At 45.8% G+C, this 21,063-nt stretch overlaps 1 protein-coding gene across 2 annotated transcripts in view; it reads right to left on the bottom strand.

Moving 5' to 3' along the window:
* The window catches only part of TBC1D22A (TBC1 domain family member 22A), a 2,393,943-nt gene that overhangs the window by 1,456,620 nt on the left and 916,260 nt on the right, over window positions 1-21,063 (bottom strand). The window lies entirely within an intron of this gene.

The raw sequence follows: 21,063 nt of genomic DNA on the forward strand, positions 1-21,063 counted from the left end.
GGAGACCAGAGGACAAATAAGGAGGGACTTTATTTCGGGACAGCAGCGTTTTCAGTTTTTTCCTAAAAATCAGATGGTTGGGTTCAAGCCGAAGGGTGAGGGGGAGTGCATTCCATCTGGTGGATGCTTTAACTGAAAAGCGACGGCCGCCAGTACGTGTCTTCCTGTGTCTGGGGACATTGGCCAGGTTCTCATTCTCCGAGCGAAGGGACCTGGGAGCCTTGTAAGGCGTAACCATGTCTCTCAGAATAGCAGGGCCAGAACCATTAAGCAATTTGTGTGCAGTGCACAGGGCCTTAAATTCGACCCTTTGGCGTATTGGAAGCCAGTGGAGAGCCTGTATTGCTGGTTTGGCTGATACTCTGGACGGGAGATTTAAAAGTAACCGGGCAGCAGCGTTCTGCGTGCGCTGGAGTTTAGCCATGGTAGCTTCAGGGGCTCCCAGGTATACCATGTTGCTGTAGTCCAGCCGCGCCAGCACCAAGCCCTGGACCAGGAGTTTCCTGGATAGGGGCGGAAGTAGAGGGAGGATCTTCCGAGTGGAGCGCATTAGGCCAAAGCAGGTCCCTGCTGTCTTGATAGCTTGAGTTTTCATCGACAGCTCCTAAGGTCTTAATTTCTTGTTTCGGGGCGGGGATTTCCCCGAATACATCTGGCCAGACCGATGTAGGGATGGTGGTCCATTGCTTGCCCAGAAGCATAACTTCAGTCTTTGAGCCATTTAATTTAAGTGATGACTCGCACATCCAATTGTGGATATTTTTAAGGCAGTTTTGCAAATTGTCCGGGTGTTTGTCCAGTTGGGAAAGTGAGACGACTAATTGGGTGTCGTCCGCGTAGCTTACTATTTTAATCCCAAAGGGGGTAACCACATCTTCAAGAGGGGCCATGAAAGCGTTAAATAGGGTTGGGCTTAGTGATGACCCCTGAGGGACCCCGCTCGTGAGGGGGAGGGTGGCAGAATGGAAATTGCCATCCCACACCTGGAACGAGCGCTCTGAGAGGAAGGACTCTATCCAGCTGAGCGCCGAACCTGTAATCCCTGCAGCAGCCAGCCGATTAAGTAAGACACGATGGTTGACTGTGTCGAAGGCTGCGCTTAGATCCAGGAGGATCACTGCCACTGATCCTCCTGAATCCAGGATGCACCTCGCCTCCTCGATGACGGCGAGAAGGGCGGAGTCCGTGCCATGGCCCGGGCGAAACCCGGTCTGGGACTGCCGTAAGATGTTGTTGGCTTCTAGGTACTGTGATAGCTGGCCATTGACCAATTTCTCGGCCATTTTACTAATACAGGGGAGGAGTGAGATTGGCCGATAGTTCGCCATGTCGGCTGGGTCCAGCTGGGGTTTCTTTAGGAGTGCTTTAACAACTGCACTTTTCCAGCTGGGGGGGACCGAACCTTGCGAGAGCGATATGTTTATGAGCTCTGTGATTGTGGGCACGATGACCGGTGCTACAGTTTTAAGGAATCTGATGGGGGCGGGATCTAGAGGAGATCCGCTTTTCATTTTGGCCATAGTAGTGTCTACCTCGTTCCTTGTTACTACCTTAAAGCTAGTGAGCTGGGGAAGCGGGCTGCTTCCTGAGTGATTGGTGGATGCCTCCTTGTCCAGGTGGTTTGATAGGCCGGGAGGGGGCAAAGAATTTAAGATGCGGGCGATTTTGTCATTAAAATAGTTTGCCAGCTCGTTACTTCTGTCCGCCAGGGGTGTGTTGGATGAGAGTGGGACAGGTCTTTTCAATAACTCTTTTACGATGAGAAAAGATTCCCTTGCTGAGTTAGTGGAGTTTTTAATTCTTGTGTCATAATGGGAGGCTTTCACAAGCTTCAGGGTAGATTTGTATATTCTTACCGACCGCTGATAGGCATCTTTGCTGGCGTGCTGCCAGTCTTTCCTCCATAGCCGTTCTGCTTTCTTGCAGTGTTTACGGAGAGTCCGGAGTGAACCAAGGGGCAGATCCTAGTTTCCCATTCTTATCCTCGCGGGTTTTTATTGGGAGGATGGAGTCCAGAGACGTGGTAATCCACTCCCTGAATTTACTGTCTGCAGTGGTCGGATCTTCCGAGGGGGTCGGGGTAGTCAAGTTCAAGGTTCTGGCCCAATCCTCTGTGGATATTCTGGCCCATGCTCTGTCCCTAGTGTAGGTGGTGGGTTTATGGAGTTTCTTAAATGCTCCTGAAAGGCTGAAAGGGACCATGAAGTGGTCAGTCCATGGGAGGGGGAGGGACTCTGTGACTTTAAGGGTGAGGATATTAGTGAACACCGGGTCAAGCAGATGGCCTTTGGTGTACGTAGCTCTGGAGTTTGAGAGGTGAAGGCCATATGCCGCCAGTTCTCCAATCAGATCGGCTGCCCCTGAATCTAGGGGGTCGTCGAAATGAATGTTAAGGTCCCCTAGAATCGAAAAGTTGGTGGTGGAGTGGGCCTGAGATGCAATAATATCCAGGAGTGCTCTAGAGAAGATGCCCGGATGGCCAGGGGGACGATAAATTAGGAGTCCTGATAGAGAGTAGGTCGGTCCTACCTGGATGGTGAATTGAAGGCTTTCGGAATCGATGATATGGGCGTCGTTAATTCTGCAGGTAAGATGGTCTCGGTGAATGATCGCCAAGCCTCCTCCTCTGCCCGAAGGGCGGGGCTGGGACTGAACGATGAAGCCTGGGGGAGTAGCTAGGACAACATCAGAGTCCGAGTGGTCTGTAAGCCATGTTTCCGAGAGGAACAGGATGTCCAGCTCATGGTCTTCTATTAGATGATTAATTAGTAATGCATGTCTAGGGAGTGAGCGACAGTTCAAAGTGGCCAATTTAAGAGCTGAGGGCAGAGCAGGTCGACTGGAGAGTTTGAGTTGGGCTGGGCGGCAGCTAGTACAGCAAGTATATGGTCCTTCGAGATTGTGCACATACTTGCATGTAATATCGATATTGGGTCTGAGACTGAGGAGGTCCCGGCGTGAATAGCTTACCATGGGGGCAGCCTGGTCCAGCAGGGGTTCTGGCCCTGGGCCCGGCCGTGCGCGGACGGGCGCAGACGGGCTTGCCTTAGGCGCTCCCGCTGCGCTCGTCCGCTGCGCTGGTATGGCCGACACATTTTGTATGGTAAAGGATGGGCGTGGCATCGAAATGGGCGTGGCTTCACCTTCGAGCCGCGATGGAGGTTAGGGTGTTTCCCCTGTGTCAGCGCTCGAATCCGCTGTGTCAGGGGGGGGTCAGGAGGGCTGCTCAATGCGCAAGGCAGGCGCTGCTGAGTTAAGGTGAGAACAACTTTAAAAGCAGTGCGAGTGAAAATGACAAGTTTTAAAAGTTCCCAAAGCAAAATACAATCCTCCGGCTTTCCGCCTCAGAGGTCAAATAAAGAATAATACACGGCGCTTTCAATCAGCGTTTATATACTGTTTCAAGTGGGCGTGGCCTCGAGATGGGCGTGGCTTCGCCTTCGAGCCGCGATGGAGGTTAGGGTGTTTCCCCTGTGTCAGCGCTCGAATCCGCTGTGTCAGGGGGGGGTCAGGAGGGCTGCTCAATGCGCAAGGCAGGCGCTGCTGAGTTAAGGTGAGAACAACTTTAAAAGCAGTGCGAGTGAAAATGACAAGTTTTAAAAGTTCCCAAAGCAAAATACAATCCTCCGGCTTTCCGCCTCAGAGGTCAAATAAACAATAATACACAGCGCTTTCAATCAGCGTTTATATACTGTTTCAAGTGGGCGTGGCCTCGAGATGGGCGTGGCTTCGCCTTCGAGCCGCGATGGAGGTTAGGGTGTTTCCCCTGTGTCAGCGCTTGAATCCGCTGTGTCAGGGGGGGGTCAGGAGGGCTGCTCAATGCGCAAGGCAGGCGCTGCTGAGTTAAGGTGAGAACAACTTTAAAAGCAGTGCGAGTGAAAATGACAAGTTTTAAAAGTTCCCAAAGCAAAATACAATCCTCCGGCTTTCCGCCTCAGAGGTCAAATAAACAATAATGCCTTTACATCGTACCCCTCAAAGGAAGTATTCGAATCATCTCTGAGCGTGCTACAATGAATTAATACCCTCTTTAATGAGAACTTTAGGATATGCCAGGCATTACTTTTGTAGAAAAGGCAAAGGAGTTCCACATCCTCGATATCTTAAAGATTGCAGGAAACAACAAGCACCCTGCAAAAAGTAGCGTATGCTCAATCAACTGAAGGAAATATTCTTAGTATATTAACCCGATTATCTGAAAGGGATGGGTCACCACCTGTGAAGCCCCTGACTATTTCCCAGGAAATCCTAGCTATCAAGGAAAAATGTGCAACATGCTCAAAGTATTATCAATGCATCAGCTACTATACGTATAATGCAGAAAGAGGTTTGGTCAAACCGGTTGTAAAGAAACCTTGTCTGAATGCAACAAACCCAGTGAAATGCAGACCAATTGCAAATTGATGCTATATAGGTAAAATATTTTGAAGTGCAATCTACTTGCAAATGTGTTAGTTCACTGTAAGAAGCAGTATCTTTTCAGATGCCCAGGCCAGTTGTCCAGGCCAGTTGTCTACCTTCCCGAGGGACAATCCTATTGAGGACTCTAAGATGGAGAAACTGAGAATGCAGGTTGATGCTAATGGAGTGGCCACTTTGATCCTACTGGATCTCTCACCTGCTTTTGACAGTGTCCTCCACCCAATATTGATAACCAGACAGGAGAATGTCGGCACTCATGGGAAAGCAATGTACTGGATCAATTCCTTCGAATCCAACTGGAGGCACATCATCTTTCATAGTTCACTTCCAGACCCAACTACTTTGATATCACGGTCCCCCACCGTTCAATTATATACCCCTTCTTTTCAATATGTGCCTTGTCCCTTTACACAGATTGGTTCAATCCTTCAGTCTGTCATGTTACAGCTACACTGATCACACACAGATTCTTTGAAAAATACAAGTACATCAACTGAGATAAAACGGAAATGCTTACAGAGGGGATATGATCTACTTCTAAAGAAATACCTGGCTTGCATACAAAGCAGATTCTCAATAACAAGGGGACCCAATTTAGGTAAGAAAGGACCTTGAGTAGTAGTTATATATTCGGAACAGTGGTCCTTACAATAACCAATATACAAGAAAGAAGAATAAATATAGACTCAAATTAGTGCTATATTTTAAATGTCCAGCCGGACAAAAAAGTGTAATACTTCATTAAGTTATTAATAGACAAAAATACAGCACAACAATAATAAGGGACACAGTCCTGTATCCTACACAAAACACAATACATATAAAACAAAAACAAACAAGAAAGGGCTTGTAGACTGAAGAATATTATAATGACAAGCTTCAAACACCAGTAGTAACACTTCTTTTATCAATAAGATTAATGTGTACAACTGTTAACTGTAGTCGACGACGTTTTGATCCATTAAGGGGATAACTGGATCATCACCAGGGATTTTCAGATGTAAGCCTGAATAAGTGTAGGCAAAAGCCTCAAGTAACGCAATCGTTCTTAGCTCAAGGGATCAAAGGACGAGTTAGCGTTCTCGTACCAACACGCGGATCATAGAGATCTACAAGACGGAGTTAATGACCACAGCTTGTTGTCACTATGGCGGCACAAAGAATTAAAACAGGAACAAAGGAAGTTCCCAATATGTTGGTTATCTGCTAAAATGCAAGTACGTGCTGCCTATATTCATATAAGTAGTTACCATCAAAAGGGACGCAGCAATGGTGGGTTTTTGAGCCGTTACATGCTGCCCGTAATCAACAAGGCGGCAATCAACAAAAACAACGCAACAATGGCAGTTTTCTGGTACAGTTGGACCGTGGTAATGACAAAAGATATAATGCGGCTCAATGGAAATGATACGATCGCAAGGATGTAGTGAAAAACATTTTGCATATCAGAGCCTAGTGCGTGGACACAGGGGCATAGCTTCCATTGATGCAGCAGGTGTAGTGTCACCAGGCAAAAAGGCCTGAGGGCCCCACTGAACACTGATTATTGCTGTGCTGTGTTTCATAGTTCAAACAACTACCCAGTGCTAACCTGTACAGCTAATCAGGATATAGAAACAATAATTTGATATTATATTGATTCAAGAGCCAAGCAAATGTGAAATAGTAAAGATTTGTGTTTGCAGTTGCATCCCTTTATAACACCACACCTTTTAAATTAGAACAACAAAAATCATCACCAAGATTGCACCATTTGACAGCAAACATTAGCTTAACGTGGATAGTTTCTTTTGTGATCGTCACCTGGATGTATTCATTTGTCAGATCTGTTGCACTTTTGGTTCATTCAGAAAGGCATTTGCTTATTTAACTTCTATTTAAATGGACCAATGCCCATTCTAGAAGTATAAAGCAACACTCCACTTTCTACTGATTAATCTCACTCACACTGCTCCATTAGGTTCCTTACTGAGGACACACTTAAACATCATCTACAATAAAAACCTCTTCATGTGATCACACAGCGGTTAATCCCTTACAGCTCTTAAATTTAGGAAGCCACTCCTTTTTCATCTTTGGCATTCCATATAATTTCTGGAAGGACTCACGATCCGTTGACTTACATTTCAGTAACTGTGCTACTTCTCTTTATCCATTACTTGACACAGCCCATTAAAAGGTGTAACTTGGAATGAAATAATTGTTGGCTGGTCTCTTAACAGTTTGGATTATCTTCAGAAATTCAAATTACTGTCTTCCTATTGTTGGATGAACATCAGAATCGTACCCATCATATATGATTGATGCACCTAAACTGACTTATGCAAACCTGGAGAAAGTGTTGACTCTTTAACTGGAGTCTTTTAGAGGAATACCGTCCAAGTATTAAGTGTACATTAATGTGTTACAGACAGCTTGACATAAATACAATCAATTTGTTTTGCAAAGACTTTTGAATTGACTACAAAATAAATCTACAGACTCAATTTACAAACTCTGTAATTCTTTTAAAATCAGTTTTGTGCTGCCTTGTTCTTCATGTTCATTAAAGCAACATTTATGAATGTGGTTTATCACTCAGAAAAAGATTTACACTTACATGTTCATGTGAGTAAATCACCAGTCAGCGGTGGTGAGTGGGCATTTCAGGAATAAGAATCTTTGGCAAGATTGGCAACACCCATAGACATAATTGTGGGTGTCCAGAAACTTTTACATCGCCTATTCCGACACTGCAAATGTCGGAGGTTTACTCTTATCAAGTGGAGGAGTACATCAATTTCAAGACTGGATAAGAAAGAACACTGCAAAAATTGGTAGGCTTTAGAGAAACAGGTTTCTGTATGGGCAAACATGTTTTTATATTACAGAGGCAAATATATCAGTTTCAAATTTAAGTTGCCTTAATGCAAAAATATTTCTCAATATCAAAATGCAGATATTCTTTAATTTTGCCGTAAACAGTTTACCAGGAGTTCTCCTGAGAACTTGTCTATTGTCACACACAGAATTCAACGTGCACTTTTGGAATGCTCTGTGAATTCAAAAACACTTGAGTCATTGACTACAAATGCAGGAGGAAAAGTCCAAGAGTACCGTTATGATATGTTTTCATTCTTCTGGAAATAGATGCATACATTTGCTTCTCTATGGGCCAAATGTATCAAGGCTTTATGCATTTGCAAACAGGCCGATTTGCAGAATCGCCCCGTTTGCAAATGCAAAAGGGTCTTTTGTTATGTAGGTAACTTTTTGCATTCGCAATATAGGTAATTGCAATTTTTTTGCGAGTACCTAAATTGCGAATGCATTTAGGGAATTGCAATTTGGTATTCCTTAAATGCAATGCATGTAGCATTAGCTAAATGCGACTTTGCATTTAGAAATCCCAAATTACTATCAACTTCAAGTTGATGGTAATTTGCAAATCATTTGAAAAATGCACAAAAGTGCATTTTTCAAAGTGCCATATAGTGCACACACATGCGCTTAGGGCATGTGTGTGCGCCATATGTGCACACTTACCTTTTTTGGGGGTCCATCAGGGGGGTCCTTCGGCCCCCTAGCACCCTTGGATTTGCATTCGCAAATTGTGATTACCAATTTGGTAATCCTAGAGGCCCATAGGATTGAATGAGAATGCATTCCCTAATAGCGAATCGCAATTTGCGATTCGCTATTAGAAAATTTTAAGGAATAACAAAATATTTCAAGATTCCTACATACATTGCATTTTGCGATTCCAGAATAGTAAATCGGTAAAATTCACTGTTTTAGAATTGCGAAAGCATTGCTTGATACATCTGGCCCTATATCAGTTGTTAAAGTGTCTTCCCTATGTTATTTTGTTCAATGATAGCCAAGAACAAATGATATACCTCTTACTTGCATGACAAGCATGGCTTATCCCTCATAACTAATGGATACTAATGGATTATCTCACACAGATTTCTTATGTGACAAGCTTGTCACAAAGAAAGCATGCTTGACGTGGGACTATATATTTTTGTAAATCTTTCTGTCCAGAACTCATCATGCCTCTACATCAGATATGGAACTTATTTCCTATAATATGAACTGCAAATATATTTTTTATGTGTTTTCTGGGTCTAAATTGTCCAGCTTTTAAATTTATTAATGAAACATGGTTAATCACGCTTACACCTGGTAGCCTTAGGTTGGTCTCCCTCTAAACTTTTTTACCTTCCTCCTTCATTTTTAATGGTCTTGTTTTTGATGGCCCTGAGGACTCTGTGTACTTAACCACTGCTAGCCAGAGCTAAAGTGCATGTGCTCTCTGCTTAACCGCATGCGCGCTAAGCGTTTTCCCGCTGTGCGCTGCGTTTTTCTAAAAGCCGCGTTAAATGACGAGCTCAGCTCGTCATGAGCGTACGAGCGCCGTAACTCATGACGAGCTGAGCTCGTCATGAGCTTCCAAGTGTTTAAAACAACAGTGGCTTATCCCCAATTAGCATAGCTAATTTACCTATACGTCTCTAGTGAAATTGCAAAACATGTAAATGAAATGCTACTAGTGGGCCTGCAGCCCAGATTGAGGTACTCCTTAAGTAGTCTTAGGCCTGCCATTGCAGTCAGTATGTGCAGTTTTAACTGTTATTTCGGCATGGCCGAATAAACCTTTAGTTCCTTTTTAATACATTTAAGTCACTCATAGAGTAGGCTCTAAACAGCCCACAAGGCAGGGGGTAGTGCATTTTAAAAGTAGGGCATGGACTTTTAGGTTTTACATGTCCTTTTGTGAAAAACTCTTAAATTCATTTTTCACTAACGCACGGACTAACTCTCCCATAGGATAACATAGGACCTCGAAACGCACCCTTGTCGCATCTTGGAACCGTTGTATAGCTTTAGCTGTGGGCTGCATCTTTGACGCGGATCCTGGCAACACTCAACAAACCCTGGAATTAAGGTAATCTGTTCAGTGGGCCGAACTGGGTCCCTGTAGCAGGCCGGTCACTCCACCGCGGTTGCCTGAAGTAGTGACTTTGTCCTGGTCTGCCGCTACCAGATATCCGTAGTTGGTGCTTTTGTCGCTGTTTTTACTAAAATATTTAACATTTAATATCTCCATTTTTATTGATTGTAATTTTGTCATCTTGGTCTTGTTTTATTGATTAAAAAATTAACCTATTTTTCTAAACTGGTGTGTCTTAACTTTGTTACTGTATGAAGTGTTGCACAAATAATTTAAACATGGACTCTGAGCTAAGGCTGACTGCTCTGTGCCAACCTACCCCAGGGTTGAGCAGAGGTTAATCTAGGGTTTGCTTGTGACTTCCCTCTGAGAAGGCTTGTGGTTGCTGATTGAGAAGGGTTCCAGCCACCTCAACCAGTAACCTAAATGTAATCAGTTTTTTTGTTCACTCAGCTGACAAAGGTGCCAGATATGTGGGTTACATTTTTTATTAACCTAACTAAATTGCACCCCCTTACTCACCCCTAAGTCTGGATTACTGTGTTTGTGAACTTTCTAGCACTATGTAAAATATGTCACAGCACATGTATAATTGTTAAGCCTGAGTCCGGGTCACAATCCATTTTTCAGACAATCATATGCATATTGTTTTTCTATTTCTGCAGTTAGCATCTTGGGCATTTATTTTCAACATGTCTTTATTGTGGGAAATATGCATAGTACAAACTAAGAGTACATAGCACCCATACATAGTGTAACATAACCAGAAGCATAAAACAGCAGATAAGCCTGACATAGTGCCTGGGCTCAATGGGGTCGCTAAGCACGGGTGAAGTCTAGCAACAAAGAAAGTCACAAACTTTGGTGAGGTCTACGTGAGTCTAGTAATGGAATCGTTAGGAGTCCCACCTAGCAACTGTTTAGCTGATAAAGGTGGTCAGGTCGGGGGCCTTGTCCGCCGAGGCATGAATCGGATGAGGGGATGAGTGAATCACAATGAGGGGTGTAGGTCCTTGATCCCATTAACTGTGATTACTCGACTATCATGCAGAATACCAAGGGGCTCCTAGTACTATGCCTACCGGTAGGTTCACTGACAGGCCCTCATGGGTTGGTTTTGAAGAGAGGCAGTGAAAACTGGAGAGGTAGTGAGAGCAAAGCTCAAGTCTAATAGGCGTCTGGTTAAAGTCGGGCCATTATGAAGGGATGGAGAGTCAAACAATGAGGAAGGTACGGGTGAAGTGTGTCAGAAAAAGTCTCTACGCATGAACAGAAATTGGCGATCATCTGTTAATGAGTAGCCACCCTATACAGTTCTTGTAGCCACTCATTGAGTGTTGTATATGCTGATAACCTGTAAAGTCTCTGAATTCAGATCTTGGTGAAGGCCAGAACTGTGCCTAATCATCTGGATTGTTGGTTTGTGATGGCTGGGTACTGAGCAGAGTCATGGAGGAGAGCTGTTTGTGCTTTCAACTTTCCTGTGAGGAGTATTTTTTGTCAGATTAAATTTTAGACAAAGGACCAATTGGCCAATAGGGTGGGGCAGTCCAGAGCAGATGAACAATGTCTCCCTCCCGTGATCCGAATCTCCAGCACGTTGAAGTCAGGAGTAAGGAAGGCCGTCTGAGAGGCGGCAAGTGTCATCTGTGCAACACCTTGAAGAAGCCGAATTTCAGGTGTAGCTCTCTGAGGAACTTATCATAGGTAGCTAGGTGGTACTACCATTCCCACAGAAAGTGTGACAACAAAGTAGAGAATGGTTGATCTATCAATATCTGGTACAGCCCAAACAATATCCCTTTATAAGTGCCCCATTTCCGTAGGTAGTTCAGCAATGGGGAAGAGAGTGGGTCTAATGGTGGGAGAGCAGGATAGTACAGAGACAATGCTGCAAGCACTGGTAGTCCAAAACGTGATGCATATGCAGGCAAAATTGTTCTTGAGCACCAGCAAAAGAGTTGTATTCCCCATCCTTAACTAGGATGGAGAGTTTATGAATACCTCTATATTAAAAAGCTGTCCACTTGAGTTCCTTCCCCTCTACCAACAGTGTTGCACTACACGACACGGGGGCTTGTACATATACAGTGGGGATCATCTTCAATAATTTATAAGCTGTCTACCATGCATGGACAACGGTGGCCAATACAGTATGTGACTTCATCAATTTAGCCAAGAAGGCACTGGAGAGCTATGTGGGCAGGCCCCAGAGGTGACAGAATAGTCTGCATTCCAGGAGTGAGCCAGCAACTGTCTGCTGGTGTGTGAATGGGGCAGCACTGCAACCAGTGGAGGTGAACAGACCGGAGCAGGGACTGTGGCAAAAGTGCATGCAGTGCTGCAGAGCTGGTGGTAGCAAGCAGGGAACTGCCCTAGAGAGTACATGCACGACAGGAAGCCTGGAGTGATTCCACCCCCTGCCTCCTTGAGATGCCCTAGGCCTACACAGTAGAACAGGGCAGCGTGGATGCAGACAGGGTGAGCTGCGCCCAGCACTGGGCGACGGAGACAGGGCCGGAGGCTCGCAGGTTGGAGATGGCAGGCGAGTGTTACCAATTATTTTAAGGACGGACGGCGGGACCGACTGGGACAGCGGCACTAAAGGGGGCCTGGTAGAAATGGCTGGCAGTGTGTGTGTTTGGCCCAATGGCAACAGAGTGCACAGATACCCCACTATAGTGAGAGGCAAGGCCTCTGGCAATTCCAAGAAGGGGCGATTGAAGGGCAAGCAACAAGAAAGTGATACTGGCATTGACCACGTCCCAGATACGGCAGCATCTATGGACACCTCCCAACAGGCCAGCTGTATCCTACCTACCCACACAGTGGAAACAATGGACAAGCTGGACTTAATTTTGCAGTAAGTAAGAGACTCTAGGAAAGCTAAAGAAAATTCAATTGGCGCCCTCACGACCGGTCTGTCGCTACTCTGCGCCGACCATGTTAAACTTGCGGACACGGTGAAGGACCAGGCGGCGGAGCTGGATGTCCCATCCCCTCAGCAGACCCAAAACACCACCCATAGTAAACAGCTGCAGACCCAAGTTGTCACCTTGTTGGAGCGAGTGGAGGATGCGGAAGGGAGAGCGCCGAGAAACAATATCTGCGTCATTGGTTTTCCCGGAGCGAAGCGAGGGGGCTGACGCTGCCCGACATATGGAGGGATGGCTCAAGGAACACATCACTGCTGAGGGTCTTTCAGATCAATACTGCCTTGAAAGGGCACACAGGATTTCTACGAGCCATCCGAAACTGGGGGCCCTCCAACAACCACTCATAATTAAATTGCTAAACTACAGGGACCGGGACGTGCTGTTGCAGAAATCAAGAGAAGTGCCCCAAATTAGATTTGAGAACACTATGGTCTCGTTGTACCCAGACTACACGCTGTTGGTGCAGAAGCAGCGCTCCTCCTTCCTGGCAGTTAAAAAGAAACTGCGGGAATTGAATTTACAATACGCCCTTCTCTTCCCGGCACGGTAAAGGGTCATTTACGAGCGGAAGACATATTTCTTCGAAAGCCCTGGCGACGTGGAGGAATGGCTGGAGGTGATGGAGCCAGAAAGACGATCGAGGACGGCCTATCAGACCTCGACTTCCACAACACATGATGGTCGGCTGGCAGGACAGCGCAGATTGCGCAAAAGGAACACGTAGCTTTGCCTGACGACTCAACAGATGCAGAACAACAAGGAGACGGCGATCCTGACAGTATCATCCTTCTGAACTATGGCACAGATCGGCGACTTGACCACCTCAGAAGTGGACACTCAGAAATCAGACTCCGATAGGAGCATAGCCCTGTTTCCATCTGTGACCCCGCAGACGGCGGATTGGCAGATTCCTTAGCGGGTTGGACTGAACTGTGATTCCCAAATCCGAATTGAACAGTAACGTACACGGTGGCTATATCCTTTCTATTATAATTGTTTTAACGGCGTGAAATTGTTTGAAAATATGGCCCGGGGGCCGGTTGACTACCATTATAACCCTGAATCGGAGAGTGCGCTGTATGGGTAGGTTTGGCCGGGTAGCCCAAAATGCAAAAGCTCTGTATGGATGCTATTTAGGTTTCTATGTTTTTTGTTTCGTTGGGTGGTCCGGTATAGTTTCACGACCAGACCGAGTATTGGGTGTTACTGGGGTGGGAAATGGTCCCGGGTTGTGCGCTCTCTTAGGTTGACATGGCACTATGCATAATATGGAGGTCGCAGGGTGGCCAAAAATGGATACGCGATGCACATACAGAATAAATACACCATCATAACGTGGAATGTCTGGGATCTGGGCTCAGTTAAAAAACGTCCATAGGATACATGCACAGTTACTGAGGCGCAAGGCGCAGATAGTGTACCTGCAATAGTCCCATACAGTAGAGCTAGAAGTTGGGAAACTGCGTAAAAAGTGGAAGGGACAGGTTTTCTCTACCACATGCTGGGGGTTTGACCACGGCGCTACAATATGGATCAGGCATGGAGTGCCCTTTACATCAGCAGAGCAAAGAGTGGACCAGCAGGGGAGGTACACTTTGGTGCTGAGTACTTTAGATGGTGAACCAGCAGTCCTGGGTTCTATATATGCGCCGAACTCGGAGCAGAAGAAATTCCTGGGTGCGCTGTCTGCTGCCTTAGCGGGTTGGAAAAGTTACCCATGGATAATTGTTGGGGATTGTAACGCTGTGATGGGTGATAGGTCGCATCCTCCCCTCCATGGGACGGGGGTCTGTAAGCAGGCGAGCGCGCTGTGTGGATGGGCAGAGGGGTGGTGGTTGTGTGACGTGTGGAGGATGAGACACCCAAAACACAAGGAGTACTCCTTCTATTCACCAGTGCACATGTTACACACGAGAACTGATATGATGTAGTGTTCAAATAACATTGCGATGCAGGTGATGAATAATACATATCTGGCAAAATCCCTCTCTGATCACAACCCACTAGAGATAGTGATTGGATGTGGAAGGGTACCCACCCCAGTGCCGACATGGCGGTTATGGCCCCAAATGCTGGAAGACTCAGTGTTCCGCACTGCTATATCAGACACTATTCAGCATTATTTTACTGAAAATAGCAACACGGCATCTACTAGGTTAATTGAGTGGGACGCCTTTAAAACAGTGGTCTGCGGGAAGGCAATAGGAGTGACAGTAGGTGCATGGCAAGAGGTTCATAAGTCCCTTGTAGAGGTGAAAGGGAAGCTCAGTAAGCTGGAGCAGGAAGGCGTGCTGAAGGCCGATAAGCGGGCACCCTAGCAGGAGGCTAGAATCAAACACGCCGAACTGCTCGAGATACTTCGTGTTATAGACCATCAAAGATATACCCAATTGAGCCACGCAGACAAGGCGGGGACCCTACTGGCGAAATTGCTGTGGGATGACCCCCCTAATGTTGTTATTAATGAGGTCACTACCCCCACAGGAGATGCAGTGTCTACCCAAGGAGAAATCAATGAGGCTTTCAGGCTAAACTACGCAATACTCTTATAGTGAGCCTGGGGAAGTAATGAGCACGCACATAGATGAGTTTTTATCCACTATACCATGTCCCCAGCTATTGGCAAATGCACAGGAAGGGTTATTAGGCCCCATCACGAAGTCAGAAATTAGCACCGACATTAGGGATCTCCCCCAAAATAATACCACGGGTTGGAGGGCTTGCCAGCTGAATTTTATGCTACCTATGCTGATATACTTGTGCCCCAGTTGGAAATTTTATATAAAGAAGCACTGGAGATGGGCTGACTGCCCCTCACCCCGGCGCAGGCACTGGCGGTGTCACTCCCGAAGACAGGCAGGGACCCCACTGACATGGTCAGCTACCACCCTTTGTCACTGCTGACGACGGAGTATAAAATACTTAGTAAAGTTCTGGCCACAGACTCCTGCTAAATCTATATAAACTGATTCATATAGATCAGACAGGTTTCCTGCCTGCGTGGAGTACATCATTGAACACTGCCCCACCTGCTCGCAGAGGCCCCGAACCAATATGATTATGCAGGTTGTATCTCACTAGATATGTGTCAAGCGTACGACTCCATTAAATGGGACTATATATTCAGGGCCTAGGGAGATTTGGACTGCCGGAAGAGTATGTCAGGGGGATCCGCCTCCTTTATAACGCCCCTAGGGTTAGAGCGCAGACGGGAGGGCACATATCTGCAGAATATCAGATACGTAGGGTAACGAGGCAGGGGTGCCCGCTCTTGCCGCTTATCTTTCTATTGGCACTCAAACCTTTGGCACTGAAGATTAGGGCGGAGCTGGCCGACATGGGGATTACGATGGGAAACATCACGCACTTGCTGTCGGCATATGCGGATGATATTATCATATACTTGCGAGACCTCCGCACCCCTATGGACACCATGTCCGCGATGTTTTTGCGCTTTGAGCAGCTGTCAGGTCTAGCTATCAATCCAATGAAATCGCATGTATTCTACTTTAAGGAGCAGGCGCCCTCACTGGACTTTTCATTTGGCGCACTGCAGTTCAAGGTTGCACCTCATACGTTTAAGTATCTAGGCATCCAAGTTTATCGGTCCCAGGCAGACATGCTAGAGGGCAACCTGAACAGGGACCTGAGAGCCATACGATCTAGCATTACCTTTTGGACCACTCTGTCACTGTCAGAGGCGGGCAGGGCAGCGAAAGCAAAAATGGTGGTCCTCTCGAGGTTTACAAACATTCCACTTATGCTCCCGAGCACCACTTTTAAACTAATTAACACATTACTCATTGAACTCAGTTTGGGGGACAGGTATGAGGAGGATTAGCTTAAAGAAGTTACAATGCAGCACGTCCGGAGGAAGCCTGGGAGTGCCTGATCTCAGACCGTATTTTTACTCTTGTCAGCTGCAAAGGCTGTCCTTCTGGACAGCAGGGCGCAATCTACAGGAGATAGGGATGACCGAACAAGATGTAGGACAAGGGGCTCTACACAACCTCATGTTGCCCCATAGCAAGATTTCGCAGGATCTCCCCCCCCTTTTGCGCACGGCGCTGCGTTGCTGGAGGGCAACTTTGCAGTGCACCGGAGCATCACCTGCATATGCCGGGAATATACCCCTGCTTGGTATACCTTTACAAGGTGGACGCTTGACGACGCATAGACTTGCACCTTGGTTGGATGTGGCGGTTACTACGGTGGCGGACCTCTGCGGGGATGTGGTGTTATTGGATCACGATAACTTTGTGCGGGAAGCTGGAGCACCGGGCCATCTGTACCTTTTACATGCAGCGCTCTCGCAATTCGTTCAAGCCCACTGGGCCCCACAAAGGCAAGAACGCCCCACAAATGAGCTGGTAAAAACACTGTATTATTTGTGGAGGAGCTGGCACCTCATTACGTGGCTATATGTAGGGCTGCGCTCCCACACACAAATAGATCTGACGCCGCTGCATAATGTCTGGGAAGGGACATTGGCAGGGCCCATGAGGCTAGGGAATGGGAGAGAGTACAGGAACATCCCAAAAAGGTATCGCGGAACACGCAGTTCAAGTATATTCAAACTATGATTTTACACAGGGCATATCTTACACCGCGCAAACTAATTAATATGTACCCAACCACACAACACCACTGCCACAGATGCCGATTAGAGGGAGCAGACCTAATACACACAGTATGGTCATGCCCACGGATTGGAGAGTATTGGGATTCGGTCAGACGCCACATGGCGGAGATCACAAGCAGGGAGATACCTGCTACAGTCGAGGGCTGTATCCTGGGATTAAGGAAAGGAACTTCCAAATACAAAGTGCAATATAGGTTTGTAAAGTTGGCCCTCCTGCTGGCAGTACGGGCGAACATCCATGTGGTGGAAGTCTAAATCGCCGCCCGCAACATATGCATGGCATAGCGAGCTGGTGCGCTGGGGGTTGCAGAGAGTGCTGCCCTGAGACGGGAGGAAGCGAGGGGGTATCGTAAGACTCCAATTGCGATGGAATGGGATGTCATACTGGAGGCGTGTAGGTCCTTGGATATAGACATTACTGATGCTGTTCGTACCACACAAGGAAGTGAATGAGACTAGGACACGGACCGAAGCGTACATAGGGGTATGTAATATGCAAAGTGTATGATATAGGATACAATGATGTAAGTGCCGAAGACTCACACTAGAGGTTTTGTAGGGACCCAGGACGAAGGGGAGGGGGAGGGACCAGTATTGTTGTGGGTTTGATATATTATTTGCTGTGATGACAAATGTTATAACCGACTACAGGAGTGTAGTACAGATGCGGAAAGTTAAAATGGTGCTATTTACTGGTAGAGTTTGGCTACCAACAGTAACGTCGTAATGGACTCGTAAAATGTACAACATTTAGGACACCCAAATATATCCCTGCAAGATGACGAATAGGAAATATTGGAGCCTGTTGCAAGTAATATTGTAAGACGTTTGTTGGAATTACTGTGCAGGCTTAAGCCACTGTATGTAAGGTATACACTTTGAAAACCAATAAAACTATGTTTAAAAAAACAAAACAAAAAAAACATATGTCTTTTAAACAAATTGAAAGGGAAAGAAAAGAAGTGTGACAAGGAGGGATAGTGTGATACAGCACAAACATAATGGCAAACAATATCAAGTACACTCCCAATACATTTCACATATCATCAGATTTGTTGTTGGAACACTGTATTAGTTTCTGACCCAAGATGGATGCCACCCTTCAATTAATCCTTGTTTTCTTAGGACCAGATTTTGCACACATGGGTGAACATTTCAAAGACAAATGCATACCTTGGTGCAAATAAAGGACATTTATCTCAGCGAGTGCATCTCTCCACATTTCCATTTTCTCCTGCTATTTTTCTGGGGTTTGCTAATTCGAGGTCAAGAGGTATTAGAAGAAGAATCCACTCCTGACATTCTAGTGGACAATTAGTGAGTGACATATTGTATTAGTTCTGTTGAAATTATTAACCAAACTGGTCAATAACATTTGAATGCCAACGGTTTGAAACCCTCCCAGTCAGGGCAAGACATGGATTGACAGTTCAAGTTTTCAGTATTTGTGAGGATATTTTAGAACAATCATGGTAAAACTTATAAGTAAGACCACAGAATTGAACTCATTGGATCATTAAACTGCTAAAGGGACCAACAAAATCAGCAACAAAATCACCACCATTTACAGCAACTTCAAATTGCAACCACACCAGACAGACCTAGCCAAACACCCCCAATTTTATCCAAAGATCCAATGCTAACCACATGGCTAATCATAGCCTCAGAAGAAAGCGCCACTACCATGAAGTCCATCCACTCAGAAGACCCAGCGGTCCCCTATTCCCACCAAAGCTACTCCAAAGGACTGCTACCCATCAGCACCATGCTCACACCTATTATAAATGCCTCCACGTGTTCCACAACTTTCCCAGATACAAAAAAAGAACCACACAACTGTCTTCCCACTGCTTAAGAAACCTTCTGTGGACCCTTTAAAGCTCGCCGACTACAGACCCATCTCCCTGCTACCATTCCCAGCTAAGGTCTTAGAGAACATTATCCACAGTGCCTCATTGAATAGGTCAAAGACCACCAACTCCTCAACACCTCTCTGTCAATTTTAGATGGAGCCACAGCACTGAAACCGCCCTCATCACCACCACAGAGGACATCTGCTTGACTCTGGATGGAGGAGACAGCGGCCCTTATCCTCATGGACCTCTCCACAGCATTTGACATGGTCTCCCAAACGATCCCCATCCAATGCCAACACAACATTGGAATTCAGAGATAAACAAACAGATAAAACTGATCTTCCTTGAAAGGAAGGTCCCAGTCAGGCAACTGCCAGCGTACACCTCAGATGCCTACAAACTAACCTGCAGTGTTCCACAAGGACCCTCCCTGAGATGGACCCTATTTAAAGGATACATGATCCTTCTTGTCAGCATTATTAGTTCTCACAACATTAACGTCCTCTCCTATGCTGATGACACACAACTCATGCTCTCCCTCAAATTCAATGCCTGCAAAACTCAAATCACCCACAGGATGAAGACTAACAGTCTAAAGCTTAACACAGACAAGATCAAAATTGTGATCTTTGGGAAGAGCACTTTACCATGGCTCCCCACCTAGTGGCCAACAGGGCTAGGTCTAACACCCACCCCAGTCACCCACACCAACCTTGGGATTGTCATTGATAGCAATCTCACCTAAGTCAATTCCGTCAACACCTCATGCTTCCTTACCCTGAAGTGGCTGAGGAAGCTTTTTAGATGGCTTCTAATCAGCACCCAGGAAAACTGCCATGCATGCCCTAGTCAAAAAGAAGCTGGACTACGGGAGCACCCTCCACGCCGGATCAACAAAAACAGCACCATAAGGCTGCAGACCATTCAGAACTCTGTGGCAGGGATCACTCTAAACCTCCCACTCCGCACTCACATTACACAACACCAGAAGGAGCTCCACTGGCTCCCCATACACACAAGCACAATTCAATATTCTCACCCACACTTTGAAAGCATAACACTGGCACAACATATCTCAATAATCACATCAGCATTCACAAATCTTTCAGACACCTCTGCTCATCCGGACTCCTACTTGCACAGATCCCATGCATACAAAAAACAGATCAAGAGCTTCTGCTACACCACTCCTAAAACCTGAAATTAACTGCCACTGCAAATAAGAGCCTCCTCCTTTCTTCTTGAATTCAGCAAGAAGCTGAAGACTGGATTGTCGAATAGTCCCACTAGGCCCTAGGTTTGGCTAGACTCACACATGCTCAGCACCAGGATACTCTCCTGAGTTTTACAGATCGGCATAACAAACACAAGAGGAAGAGTAAAGGCAGTGTCTTTTGTGGATTCAGATGTTCCTTCAAAAACAGAGAATCTGTGGGGTTTTTTGTTCATTACTTTTCCCATTAATGTCGTCATGACTAAAGAATGTCACTCCTCCTTTTTAAAGCTAAATGAGACCTCTACCTAAAATCATTCAAAACCATGAGTCACATCTACAAACCTTGAAACTGATAGCTCTCGACTTGTAGGTTCCTAAAACTTGGATACACCAGATTTGAAAGCTGCTCCTTCTTTCTTAAAAGAGGATCACAGTGGTAGGTGTTGGAAACACCAGTGTTTGTCCGGGAAACAAAATCCACACCAAAGAAATACAGGACGAGTGGCCACATCCCAAAGGGACCTGAGCTGGGGTCAGATAACACCCAGCTCTCAATCTCCAATAGATTTGAACTCAATTGAATATGATAATTGTTCCCAAACCATCTGCCAGTACCAGTTTTTGTTCCTCGACAAATGTGAAGTCCTTTAAATGCCAAAAAGGTGGGAGTCACAGGTATAATTGCCGGTGCACCAAAATACAGAATACATATTTATTTTGATTGCAGCACAGTGAGCCCAAACAGATACAATTTAATCTTGTGGACAAATATCTAATTGTGTTGTCATTTTTTTTTTGGGTTGACTTCTGTTGCAAATGACGTACAGAACCGTGAACGTAAATTTAAAAAAATAATAGCAACCCATTCTCGAGTACTGTAATTTGCCAAAGTAAGTTCCCTTCGATATAGCTCATCCTGTCTTCTGCATACAGTTTTGGACAACTATGTTGAAACATTATCATCTGGGAATTTAATATGACACTGGAATCATTTTAAATTAAGGAGGTCTAAGACCATAACATCTGTAATACAATGAATAGACCCGTGCTATTTG

The sequence above is a fragment of the Lissotriton helveticus genome, chromosome 1_1 (assembly GCF_964261635.1).
Source record: "Lissotriton helveticus chromosome 1_1, aLisHel1.1, whole genome shotgun sequence".
In the NCBI taxonomy this organism is placed as follows: Eukaryota; Metazoa; Chordata; class Amphibia; order Caudata; family Salamandridae; genus Lissotriton; species Lissotriton helveticus.